A 12,594-nucleotide genomic window follows, 5' to 3' on the forward strand; every position below is an offset into this window, starting at 1 on the left:
ATTTTTGAAAAAGGTGAAAAGTGGTTACAGAAAGAGGAGGCCAGTTGAGGAGTCATGGTCTTAAAAACTTTAGTCTTTAATGAAAGATACTGAAAGGAAGTATAAAATAAAAATGTTGGCAGTAAGGAAAAGTACTCAGCTAGACCCTCTAGGTAGCTTGTAAAGATGTAAATAGTATTTTCCATGGAGATTAAGAATGCACTGGATGCACATTTGTCAAGGATAATATATATGTGTATGTAGTTGAGCTGTCCTTGGAAAATTTATTTTGATGTCAAAGCTGTGACAGTGAAACTTTTTCCCCTTGTTGCGTACTCTTGGTACTTGAGCTGAACTGCATGATGTAGAGAAGGCCTTAGTAGGGAAGATAAGTATTTTATGCCCACTGTCAATTCAGTCTTATTTGCCTTGCTATTGTTTTATTGCTGTGACTGACTTAACCCACAGCAAATAAACTTTGCATTGTGTCCTGTGGAGAAGGGTTACCAAGTTCCTGACTACTAAGACACACAAGCCTGCAGACTTCTTGCATGTCATGTTCATCTTAAGAATTGGTCTTTTCCAAGAAGTAACCGAATGTTTCACATAGAAACAGAGAATGTTAGCACCATATCTGTCCAGTATTGCATCAGTTGAGATTCCTGTTTCTGCCAGTATAAGCCATTTCACAAGAATCAACAGGAAGTCCCATAGCAATCTTTCTTGATTATCCTGTGAAGGGAAAACTGTCTGACCTTCAGTCACTTGGACACTTGTTCCCTGAAAGAAGAAATTTACATAAGTGACCCAAAAATAACCACATCTTTTTATTGTGCAGAGACAAGCTGCCTCCTTTTTAGAATCCATTAAAATTTATTGGGTTTTTTGTACCTTAGAACAATGAGTTTCACACAGTAGTTATGAGTTGTGTAAAGTTCTGAACATTTCCTTTCTTCATTTAAGATCCACTAGTTCTTACATTGTCAGGGTTAAAATGTACCTATGGCTTTGCTTCACTTTATTGTTCAGTGCTCTGTATTCCTATGTAATACCATGTTTTATGATATGATGTTATAGTCCTCCAAATTACATCATTTCAAACTTTTCAGTCTCTTTTCATGCTGTTTTCTTAGTTTGAATGTCATACATTTCTGAAAATAGTTTAATTTTTTCTGTATACTTCTTTGATATAAAGGAAAAAGAATTGAACATGATGCAGCAGGGAGAATACACTATCAATAAAATGATGACAATGATTTTTAGTATTTCCTGATCTATTTTTTATTAGAGCAAAGTTTGTTTGCTTGTTAGTTAAGTATTTGCTCATCTCAGCCCAAGAGTATTTGATTGTATTTGTTCATCCTATACAAAGGAATAGTGTCATAATAAGATAAAATAACAAGACCCCAGACAAGACGTTTAGCTGTGTAGATGGGTAAAATCAGGCATATTGGAAATCTTGTGAAGAGAGGCTGCACAAAAATCTGATGGGTAGAATTCATAATAAGAAAGGATAGGATTGGAGTGTATGAAGTGAACTTACACGGGGCTTGTAAATAGCATGATCAGAGAAGTGATAACTGCAAGTAAAATGCTGCAATAGGTGGAAAGGCAAGCAGAATCAATTGTTTGAGATGGAAGAGAATATTGTTATTAGAGAGAAGCCAAACAAGTGTGAAAGACTAAGGAGCAAAATTAAGGAGATCAGGAATTGGGATTGAGCACAGCAGGAAGCGGAGAGGAAGATGAAAAAATCATACATTTGAGACAAAGAGAAACAGAAATAAAAGAGGGAAAGTTAGGCAGGAGTGCAGCTAAGGAGAAAAGGAAAACCACATATTCAGGTATTTTTTTCATGGAAGAAATATTCCCCAGAAGAGGCAAAAAGATCACAGAAATGAAGGAAACTAGGGGTGAGTCAAAGATGGAGAAAACTGAACCAGAAATTGCTTAATGAATACCAAACCAGGTTTGGTATTCATTAAAGTGCAAGAAGAGTAGAACTGAGGAAGAGCAAGGAAATATCATCAGGAGAAAGTATTGGAGGAATCCCTAGTCTGGGGATGGTTGGTAGGGATATGAGTATAAAGAGAGAGAAAGGATCTGGGACAAAGGAAATGGAAGCTTTAGGAGAATCAAAGACCAAATCAAACAAGAAAAATGAGGAGACGGTGAGTTAAAAAGTACAACATCAGCATATATATAAATACTGTATTTCCATTCCTGTATTAAAATCCAACATGCTCTCCAAAATAGAATTAGCAAGCAAGACCTAGTGTTGTGCCCATAGCTTTTCCAGTTGCATCTGCTGGCCTAATAAGCGACTGTTTTACCCTGCAAATCTTGTTTGCTGTGTAACCTTGGAGTGTTACAGCTACAGCAACAGTTCCACTAGAATAGCATTGGTATTTTGGCAATGCTGAATTTGCTCTAAGAATTTAAAGCAGTACTTCACCTGGAAATAAATGCTTGCATCTCTGTCCACAAATCTTTTGACTCATAACTAGAAATTTTCTCCTTTTAGCAGGAAATCATGTAGTGCCATACACTGTGGCTGTGCGTAACTAGGATGTTTTAGGTGACATTCCACAGTTTGCCAGCTCCTTTTGGCAGTGGACTGGTGAGAGCTAGATTTCAGCTTCAGCTCTAACAGTTGGCGAAGTAGGAAACTGCCAAGGACAGAGGCTGCTGAGGAGTCAGCAAGATAGGCCTTCTTATTTTGTGTCAGTGCTGGAGAGTCCCAACAGCTGTTGCTGCTGCCAAGCAGGATGCACCCTACTCTCAGAGGTGGCAACTACTGCAGCAGCAGGGGATGCCTCTCCCAGAAGCAGTGCTTACCATCCTCACCTCCTGTCACATCAGCAGTCCCTTTTCTCTTGGGCACTCCCCACAGCTCTGCCGTGAGTCTCTGTCCCTTTCCTTACTCTGTTTTCTGGCCGTAGAGGCAGTCAGACTGGTGCTTAGAGGTTCAGAAGTACTGTAACTAGTTAGGAGTTCATTGTTTATTCCATAGAGGATAATTGTGTCTGGTACTGTCTCTGAAAGAGAATTCTTTGGAATCTACGAGTGCCAAGGAGCAGGTCATGCCTGCAGTATACTGGGCTACAAATACTGTATCATGGTTTTGAGGTTTTTTTCCCCAGTCACTGGCACAGCATTAACCTAAACTAACTAAACCTGTTCTGCAGAATCTAGCACACAAGTGCTGCCTCTATGGCTCATCTTTACTCACAGCCACACCGCTTTTCTTGGTCTCAAATCAGACCAAAGACATTTCTGCCACTAGTGTGGCATCTTCCTTAGCTTTGAGGCCATCCTGTGCTTGTTTTGAGCTCCTCCAGCAACAGAGTATCCAGTCAGTTTGCATGACTATGGCTAAAATAGAGTATAATATATTCAGTTCCCAAATTAGACTGAATCTGTGAGTCTGACAGAAGTGAAGGCAGCAAACAAGATTTGAGGAGAGATCAATGAGGACGAAACACAACAATCAAAGGGATTTTCTGAGGATTATTTCCAAGGTAATAGATCAGTCTGCATTTGCATTTTAGAGTGTTAAGTGAGTCTCACTGCAGATTTAAAGAAGCATTAAAACATTAAAGAAGCTGCCTTGTTTGTTTCTTTTTGTGGATGAGGCACATGAAACTTCTCTAGCTGTGCAAGAAGGCAAGTGCTTTCCATTGTAAGAGAATGGTGGCTGCTGTCATTTATAACCATCAGACAGGTTTCAACAACAGAAACTTACTATTTTGTACAGAATGTACTTTTGAAAGTCTGAAGCCACTTTTAACTACAAGAGGGGAAGGGACATGGGTATATAACACATTCTTATTTGCAGATATTATGGCTTTGATACTACCCATTTTGTGTCCCTGGAAGCACAGTAATTTCATAGCAAGAACATCTGTAACACTATCACCTTATCTTGAACTCTTTTTTACACTGTAAGTAATCTGATATCCTAAGTCCCGTCCCAGTACATTACTGTCAGCTTTTTTATGATAAAAATATTGGAATAATATTTCTCTTTGAAAAATTTTTGAGCAAATAACCTCATAACGAATAATACTGCAGTAATTTATCTTCTGTGTTTAGCAAAATAGCCATTGGCATGACTCGGTGGCTACACAGGGAAAGAACAGGTCACTAGTACCAAATATCCCATAATTTTTAAACTACTGCTGCTGGTAGTAACAGTAACATTGGCTGTTGCAAATGATTCTGCCTTTTTTTGTTTCTATTCTATTTTAGAACTCAGTAGCATTCTGAGAAGCCACATGATCTGCAGGGCTTTTTAACCTGAAATTTATATTGCATCTGAAATCTGGTTTCTAAGCCTCACGTATTCAGGGAAACAGAAATATTCATTTTCTTGGCCCTCCCTCTGTTCACGTTGTATATATTAGCACCGTTGTGCATGTGTCACTGTACAAAAATGTTTAGGACATTTCCTGTAATTTCGTACTCGGGGCTAGTTTTGAGAAACCAACTTGTTTTAACAGCTATTTTTCCTTTGTGAAACATGAAATAAGAAGTTATTGGTGTAACAACAGAAATTGTAAATGTTCCAAGTCTCTTCCTTTGAGCAAAAGGGGGAGAAAAGTATTGCTTCAAAAAGACAAGCTATTTCATGCTTGCTGTGTCCTTGCTTCCCTAAATAGGTCGTTGTCTTCTTTGACGTTCTTCTGTAAGCACACACTATTAGGTTTTATTGAAATTTTTACATAATCAACTGGCAGCAGCTACTGACATAAAATGAATATAGCAAAACTAAATGTGAGACTGTATAGAAGAAGTGATTTTATTTTAAACAAAACTGATTTCAGTCACTCATGCTCATTCTCCTATAGATTTCATTCAGTCAGCCTTTCATACTCATTTTCCATACCCACATTTTAACAACCACCAAGGTGTGTATGTCTGGCTAGTTCAACCAAGATTATTTGTGGTGAAACAGAGAACAAAGGATGACAGATTTGGAGTCATCATCATGTTTCCTGGGTTCTTTTCGCTGGGTGACCATGTGCTCATTTTGGAAATGCTTTTTATACCCTTCAGAGACCCAGGGACACAGGTCCATGAGTCATTAAGCAATGTTGTTGAATGACTGCCTGGCCTTTTGCCTCCTGTTCTGTGAGTAGTCTATCTTCAGTTTTAGGTTGTCCTTTGTTTTCCCAGTCTGTGTGTTTCAAGACTCTGACTGTGATCTCAGTGACCTGCTGGTGCTGTCAAGTCATGCTGTTCTTTGTCACTTCTTTTCTTGTAATTTCTTCTAGTGCTTTCATACATATGTTTCTGCATGTAATTTATTCATTTCAGCCTTAATGTTTCTATTACAAATATCTGCATTATGGAAGTATCAGGTCACACAAATGAGCTAGACAAGGGAAGTACACTGTCTAAACAGGCAACAAGCTATAGAGAGGATCCTGTGCTAAGTACTGTACCTTCATGCTGAAATTACATTTGGAGGGATGCTTGCACTGGTCATTCTTGCAGAATAGCATTCATTACCAATGAAAGTCCATAAATATAAACTAGCTCACTCGTTAAGGCATGAAGGGTACTTGCTTTTTTTGGTGGCTTTTTAATCACCAGACTCAATGCTATGAACACTTATTGGAAGTGAGATGAACCCTCTGGAATGACTGCAAACTTATTGGTGCTCTTTCATATACTCTTGCTCCGTTGAGTGTTACCCGGTAATAACAACAGTGCTATACAGACTTCTGTAAGAAGAGTACCTGAATTTAGGTACTGGTAGTTTTGTTTGAGTGTCTACACTGTTCTTCCACCTATGGATCTGATTTTTGTTGAATAATGGCCTATGGTTCCTGGAAGCTCGTTAAATGTTATTGATGTTGTAGGTAGTTAAAGACTGAGAGAACCAGGGGTTAAGCATGTTTATATGAGGATTTGAGAGAATATCGAATAGTAGAATAATACTGAACCAGAATAAAGACAATGTTTTATGGAAGATGTTGCAGGTGAGTATAAGATGATGCTCCTGCCTGTCTAATAATCAAAGGTTAAATGCTGTATTTAATATTTCCAAAATTTTTAACCCTGTAGTGCATGGTGGCGAGTGATGTATTAGGATCTTTCCTTTGAGGGAAGCAAAACGAAACAGAAAAAAACGTAAACCATGCTAAAGAAACAAGAACATGCATAAATTTTACTCATGCATCTCAGTTAAAATGCATCTCAGTTAAAATGAAATGTAAAGTTTATTTCTTCGTTATAGACATATAGCCAATGACAGCAAATGTTAAAAGATAACAGAAAGATCATCTGTGAATGAGTTTAGCAGGCCCCTGATATCACCAGAAGCTCCTACAGAATGAGGTGTTCCATCCTGGTAAACTAAGATAACTGTTGATAACAGTTGTTCATTATTTTTGTCTATCACTTGCACCCTGTTGCTACTGTTGCTTAGCTTTGCCTTAGATAATTCTGTTTGTAATCTCACATGCATTAGATTCAAACAGAAGGATACCGTGCTTAGTTTTTAGATTGTCATGGCTGAAGCCGAAGACACCAGACAAATATGAACAAACTAAAGTAATAAAATCAAATATCAAAAATAAAATAATAAAATCTACTTGAAAGCTAGCTCCATCTCCAAACAAGAAAAAACAAGTTTATTCTGGTGATTAGCAGAATAGCTCACCCACATGTACTGCAAAGTCTATATATGTAACATGAGTATGATACATACACATATATTTGTGTGTGATGAAGCACTATCTTTTTAAGATACAAGGCACGAAGTTATTATCCTAGGTAGATGGTTGTCAAGTGACAGACTATGGAAGAGGAAGTGGGACAACTATCTAAATTATAAAGTTGAGAGATCAATTTCAGTAAGGTTCAATTAGGACTACCCCAGGAATTGTAACTGGGGAAATGGGAAGACAGGTAGATAGAAGAAAGGTTAAAGCTTTATGTGGAGTAAAAGCTGCTTCTTCTCAACTCCAAATAAAAGCAGCTTTAGGAGAATTTAATTTTTCACAGTAATGCAAGGTAACTTTGCTGGTACCAGCAGACCATGATGAAAATTACTGAAAAGGATTGGAATGGAGCTGGAACAAGGAATATGGCTGCTTCCACTGAATTTAAATGAGCAGTTGTAAAAACTCATGCCTTAAAATTCCTGAGACAAGGAAAGCCTTTTACAACAAGGATTTTCACATTCACTGATACTACAGGAGTGGCGCTGTTAGAAAGCAGAAGTGAGTGAAATCGAGTAGAGTAGTATTGGAATTCTGTTACTTTGAGGCTGGATCAGAACTTCACCCACTCAGAGATACTCTGAGGGAGAGAACAGCAGCCTTAACTATAGCAGCCTTTCACTCTTGGTAGCCTGGTTGCAATGCATTCTGCTTAGACTCTCCTGAAGTACCTAATTTCATGGAAATGGGTAGGCAGCAGAGTACCACCCACCCAACTGGCATAGCAGGCAGTAATATTGACACATAGAGATTACTGTAGAGATTCTGGTACTATACTGTATATGAAGTGGATCATCTCGCTTGTGTGTTAATTGAATGACAGGCAGAGCACAGTTGCGTCCAAAATGTGGACACAAAATTACAGAAAAATCAACCTCTAAAGTCTAACCTAACTGGCCCTCTTTCTCTCCTATGGGAAGCCCCGGTATCATCCTATTCTGCCTCTAAAAGGGGGTGAATGGGAGGTGTATTTGTGGCTTGTGTATTCCCATTTACCTTGCTTGTGCATATCAGATTGGTCTATATGCTTAAATACCAACTTTATTTTGTCATGGTTTTCTGCAGAACATTGATGCATTTGCTACACCTCCATCAAGAAGAGCTGGCTGATGAACTTAGAATGCCCTAACAGAGGGTCTGAGTTGAGACATGAGGAAGAATACTGCTCAGGAACAGTTGCTAGCCTTCCTTGACTAACCAGCGCTAGTGAGTACAGCTGCTCTTGTCTGACTTCACCAGGTTTATTGCAGTTGCAGGAATTTTTAGCCTGGCTTTAACACCCTACAGTAATAATAAATATGTGTTTGTAAATTGCATTAACCCTAGAACATTAGGGAATGTCTGCACGCTGCCACAAAGAACTACAGGCTAATGACCTTTACAAGCTATTGCAAGGCAAGAGCAGCCAGGAAAATGCAAACACCTGCACCAAGGCCCTCGGAGCTTTGAGCTGTAACTCAAAACTTCTACCAGCCCCCAAACTCACCTAGCCCTGCCCCAGAGCCTCCAGCTGCTCCCACAGGCTCTCCAAACCCTGCCCCAAAGCTCGCATCAACCCTGAAACACACCACAGCCTGGCTCGGTGTCCCTAGAGCTCCCAGCAGGCACCCAACAATCCCAAAGCCCTGTCCCAAAGCTCCCACCGGCCCTTGATCCCCCTGCCTCAGGGCTGGCACCTGCAGGTGGCACGGGGGACCCCCAAAGGCCAGGGCCACCCTGTAGGGCCAGCCGGGCAGCCGGGGCGCCGCACAGCTCTCCTCAGCGGGCCCACATGCCACCTCCTGCCCTGCCTCGCACCATCCCTCAGTGGCTGTTGGGGAGCGGTTCCACACGGGCCAGCAGAAAGCTCATGCCATGGGATGCAGAAAGCTTCTGCAACGCGACTGATAGCACTGTGCTGCTCCCAGCCCGCAGCTGTGGCCCAGCGCTGCACGTGCCCGGCAGCTGGGTCTGCATGCACATGCATGCACCCACCACCTGCCCTGCGTGTCCCACATGTGCCACAGCACCGGCCCTCCCTGTTGCCCCTCCCGGCCCCAACCCCTCAGCGCAGGTAGCAGCCTCGCGCAAGCATGGCCTGGCAGGGGATGCTCCATTGCCCTCCCTCAAGGCCAAGGCAGTGTTGGCGGCCAGCAGGCACAGCTCATCCTGCCTTGCGCAGGATATTTATTGCATGTCTGAACAGTGATTGCCAGTGATAGGGACTGTCTGCAAAAACAGGCTTGGAATTATATACAACTGAACTACATACAACTAAATTATAATCGCTAATAACAGCTAGCATGAGTTAGTTATTTAGCATGCATAAAACAAAGTTCTTACTCAAGAGGTGTCCCTATGGGGGAGAAGACAGGTTCAGCCCATCAACAGATCCCAGAAGTTCCGATGGAGTCCTCCCTAATTTCTCCCTTCATCTGTCCACTTTTTATACTTCATAGTACATTGCGTATTCATTCATCATACACAGGATTAGTTACAAGTTTCTCACTTCTAATACGAATTAGTACGTATCCTCAGATAGCACTGCTGAAGTTCTCTGCTAACTACGCATGCTCCTCAGGCGGGTTTTTGCCCTCCTTTGGGGGGGCTGTTTGAGTTGAAGGTTGTGATCTCCCACTAAGATAATTGCCCACTAAGAATAAGGCAATTATCTTTGTCTTATTTTCAACTAATTTTCTGTTGATGTCAGAGGGTTGCAACACCTTATCCTGTTTCCTCTCATAGCCAGAACTTTCCTCACTTGAAGGTTTCTTTCTGCATAACTTCGATAATGGCATTGTTTTCACTACCTGTTCTTTGTTTCTCATCCTCCCCAAGGCTGACTACCTTGGTGAGAAGTCCCTTCATAACAACTATAGAGAGTAAGTCAGCTTGACCTAGCTTTGTGAACACTGAATCAGAGTTGGGTAACCAGGGAGTTTAGACAATTTCCCCCCACTTTGGACTTACTTCAGTCCAGGACTAGTCCATTTCCATCACATTTAGGTGGAGCTTGAGTGACTTTAGTCATGCATATTGTTGTTACTAACTGGTGTTGTGTGCCCAGTGAGGTGTAGTAGTACCTTGGAAGTAGGCAGCTTTGAGATGGAGGTGTGCGTTAGTATTACAATGAGATTATTTCAGCTGAGGAAAGTAATTTCACCATAATGGTTGGCTCAGCCACAGACATCTCCAGGATTCTTCGTGTGACAACTGGTATGCAGCTTATCAGCTGTGTGGTGCCATCTGGTTCCCTTTCCTGCAGGGAGCACGACAGCCTGGCCGTGGTGTCTCCACTCCGCACCATCCTCCGTCACCACTATCCGCGTGCGCTGAGCTGCCAGGAGGTGTTGCTTAGGGAACTGTGGTGATATAGATTCTGTGCATGCCAACCATCCTGAAGGCCATAGCTGTGTTTTACTCTAAAAAGCTTTCCATAATACTACGCTTCTGTTAAGGTGCAATTTTCTCTAGTTCCCCCCCTCAAGGTGATTTTCCTACACACCTGCAGGCAGCAGGACTAATGTCATCTCCTTTTGCCCACTTGGGCTTGGACTAAAATCCCTTCCCTGACTATTCTTTAGCTTTTACAGCCTTTGAGCCTTCCCTTGGGCCTGGTTGATAGTCCTTTGCCATTTCACCCTGTTCACAGCCAGTGTGAGTCTAGGTACAGACTATCTCAAAGAATTTCAGTTACACGATAAACCTGTTTTTTTGTAAATTAATTGTAACATTTTAATTGCTTTCAAAGAGAATTATGGGAAATCCTGTCCGCATGGTGACCTAGCATAAGCAATGATGGAAAGGTGCATCAGATGTGACCTTCATGTCAGCTCAGTGTGCCTCAGACAGACTGCATTTGACACTCTGTGGCATGCTGCGCAGCTCCAGAAATTAATGCTAGGGAAAAAATGGGCAAAAATAATAGTAAATGTAGAAACATGAGTTAGGAAAAAATGCTATAAATTAGGTGTCTGTGATTGAGGCAGTTGATCTTGCTTGTGGATCTTTGGTGTGTGAATTTGATGCTGAATGGCCCATTTTTCATTTGACTTGACTTGAGTTATTTTAAAAGAGATAGAAGAGAAGCTTATGGAATAGAATAGGTTATTGAGTCTTCCTAAAATGCTCACAATGATTACGTATAAAGCCAAAGTGAAGGATGATGGAATAAGATTCTGTGCTTTATAAGTAAATACAGTACATTTAAACCTGATCTCCGTGCAGGGTCCTAGTTATTTCTGTTTTTAAAATCCAGAAGAAGTTTAGGAAGTCTTAGAGGTTAGTATTGTGGGAAATAAATGGCTCCTCCACAAAAAATTCCATGTAAGCAAGGCTCTTTGAACAATTCTGTTTGAAATCAGTTGTAACTACAACCAGTTAGTGGTTTAATGTTGAAATGTATACTTGCTCTCCTATAAAGCAGTATTTCATTTGCATTTCAGTGCTATGAGTCTTGACAAATTTGAGAAGAGCCCAAGGGAAATTTTTCATCCTGAGATACAAAAGGTAGGAGGTGACTTCTTTTTTTGTTTGGTTGTGTTTTTTTATTATTTTCTGGAAAAATAAGTCATTAAGTATAAATGCTAGTGGTTTGTTTCTTTCAGTAGCAGGATAATAATGATGAGTAGGGTTACAGTTACAAAATAAGCTGTCTTTATCAGTTGAACTGGCTACTTCAAAATGAAACAAATATACAAATATGTTACAGGGTATTTTGTGCTGTCTTCAGTATCGGTGTGCTAAAGATATTGTTTTGTTTACAGGATTTATTGGTTCTTGAAGAGCAAGCGGTAAATGTAAACTTATCACTCCTAGCACTTACTTAGTGACTTACAACAACTAAGATATCAATTGCTTATTGCAGTACAAAAATGTAGTATTTCCGTGCAACATATGAGATCAAAAATCATTTTAAGCACCAGCATAATATATCTTATTAATAGATCACCAACTTAGTATATGATAAAATTCACAATCTATGATCAAAAGTAAATTATTAGGTATGTGCTACTTCAGCGTGTAATGGAGTTGGTATGAAGTGTATATTCCTGTGTGTAGGATGTATACAAAAGATGTATATAAAAGTCCTTAGAGGAAACATTATTTTATGTCTTTTGTTTGATTGTCTGTTTATCCTATAATATTTGGTTCTATTTCTCAGGGACCTGTGAATTTTAAATTTGGAGTCCTTTATGCTAAGGATGGGCAGCTTACAGGTGATTAAATGTTCGGTGATGGTGAGTTTTTCACCTTTTTCTTGGCTGAAGGTTGCATAAAATATTACACTTCACTGTGAGTACAAACATTCACAGTCATGACCCTCTTAGAATTCATCTTAGGTGCCTTGAAGATTTGTATATAAATCAAATGGTTATACTGAATAAACTGTATTGTTTTTTCTAGTGGGCGTTCCCACAATTAAGTGGTGTGGAGCTGAAGGGGACTACAATTTAATGGTGATGGAGCTGTTTGGACCGAGTCTTGAAGATCTCTTCAGTTTTTGTTCAAGGAAATTTAGTCTCAAGACAGTCCTATTACTCGCTGACCAAATGGTAGGAAACTGCTTTGTTGATCTTGATGGTACAGTATGTTGGAATATTAAAATTTCTTGAGAGATCAGAACCAAATACGTTGTTTCTGTAATTTAGAGGTGAATAGGCCTGTATCATTAAAGAAAAGACTCAAAGTTGGTTTTGTTTCTCTTAAATACAAAGTGCCCAATCTAAAGTGACTACAAAGTCTTAATTGATTTTAAAAAAACAGACTTGCACTGTTTGCAAACCATCTGTTGCACTGCTCAAAGACAAAAGAAATTCGCCCAAGAAAGTTTTTGGAAACAAATGTAAAATAGACACGGGGAAAGACCTGGAGAGGTTTACATATTGTCTATCAAATTATGTTC

General features: G+C 40.1%; 1 pseudogene; it reads left to right on the forward strand.

The window, feature by feature from the left end:
• LOC102058451 (casein kinase I-like) overlaps positions 1 to 12,594 on the forward strand; it is a 30,820-nt pseudogene that overhangs the window by 9,164 nt on the left and 9,062 nt on the right.

The sequence above is a fragment of the Falco cherrug genome, chromosome 10 (genome assembly GCF_023634085.1).
Source record: "Falco cherrug isolate bFalChe1 chromosome 10, bFalChe1.pri, whole genome shotgun sequence".
NCBI lineage: Eukaryota > Metazoa > Chordata > Aves > Falconiformes > Falconidae > Falco > Falco cherrug.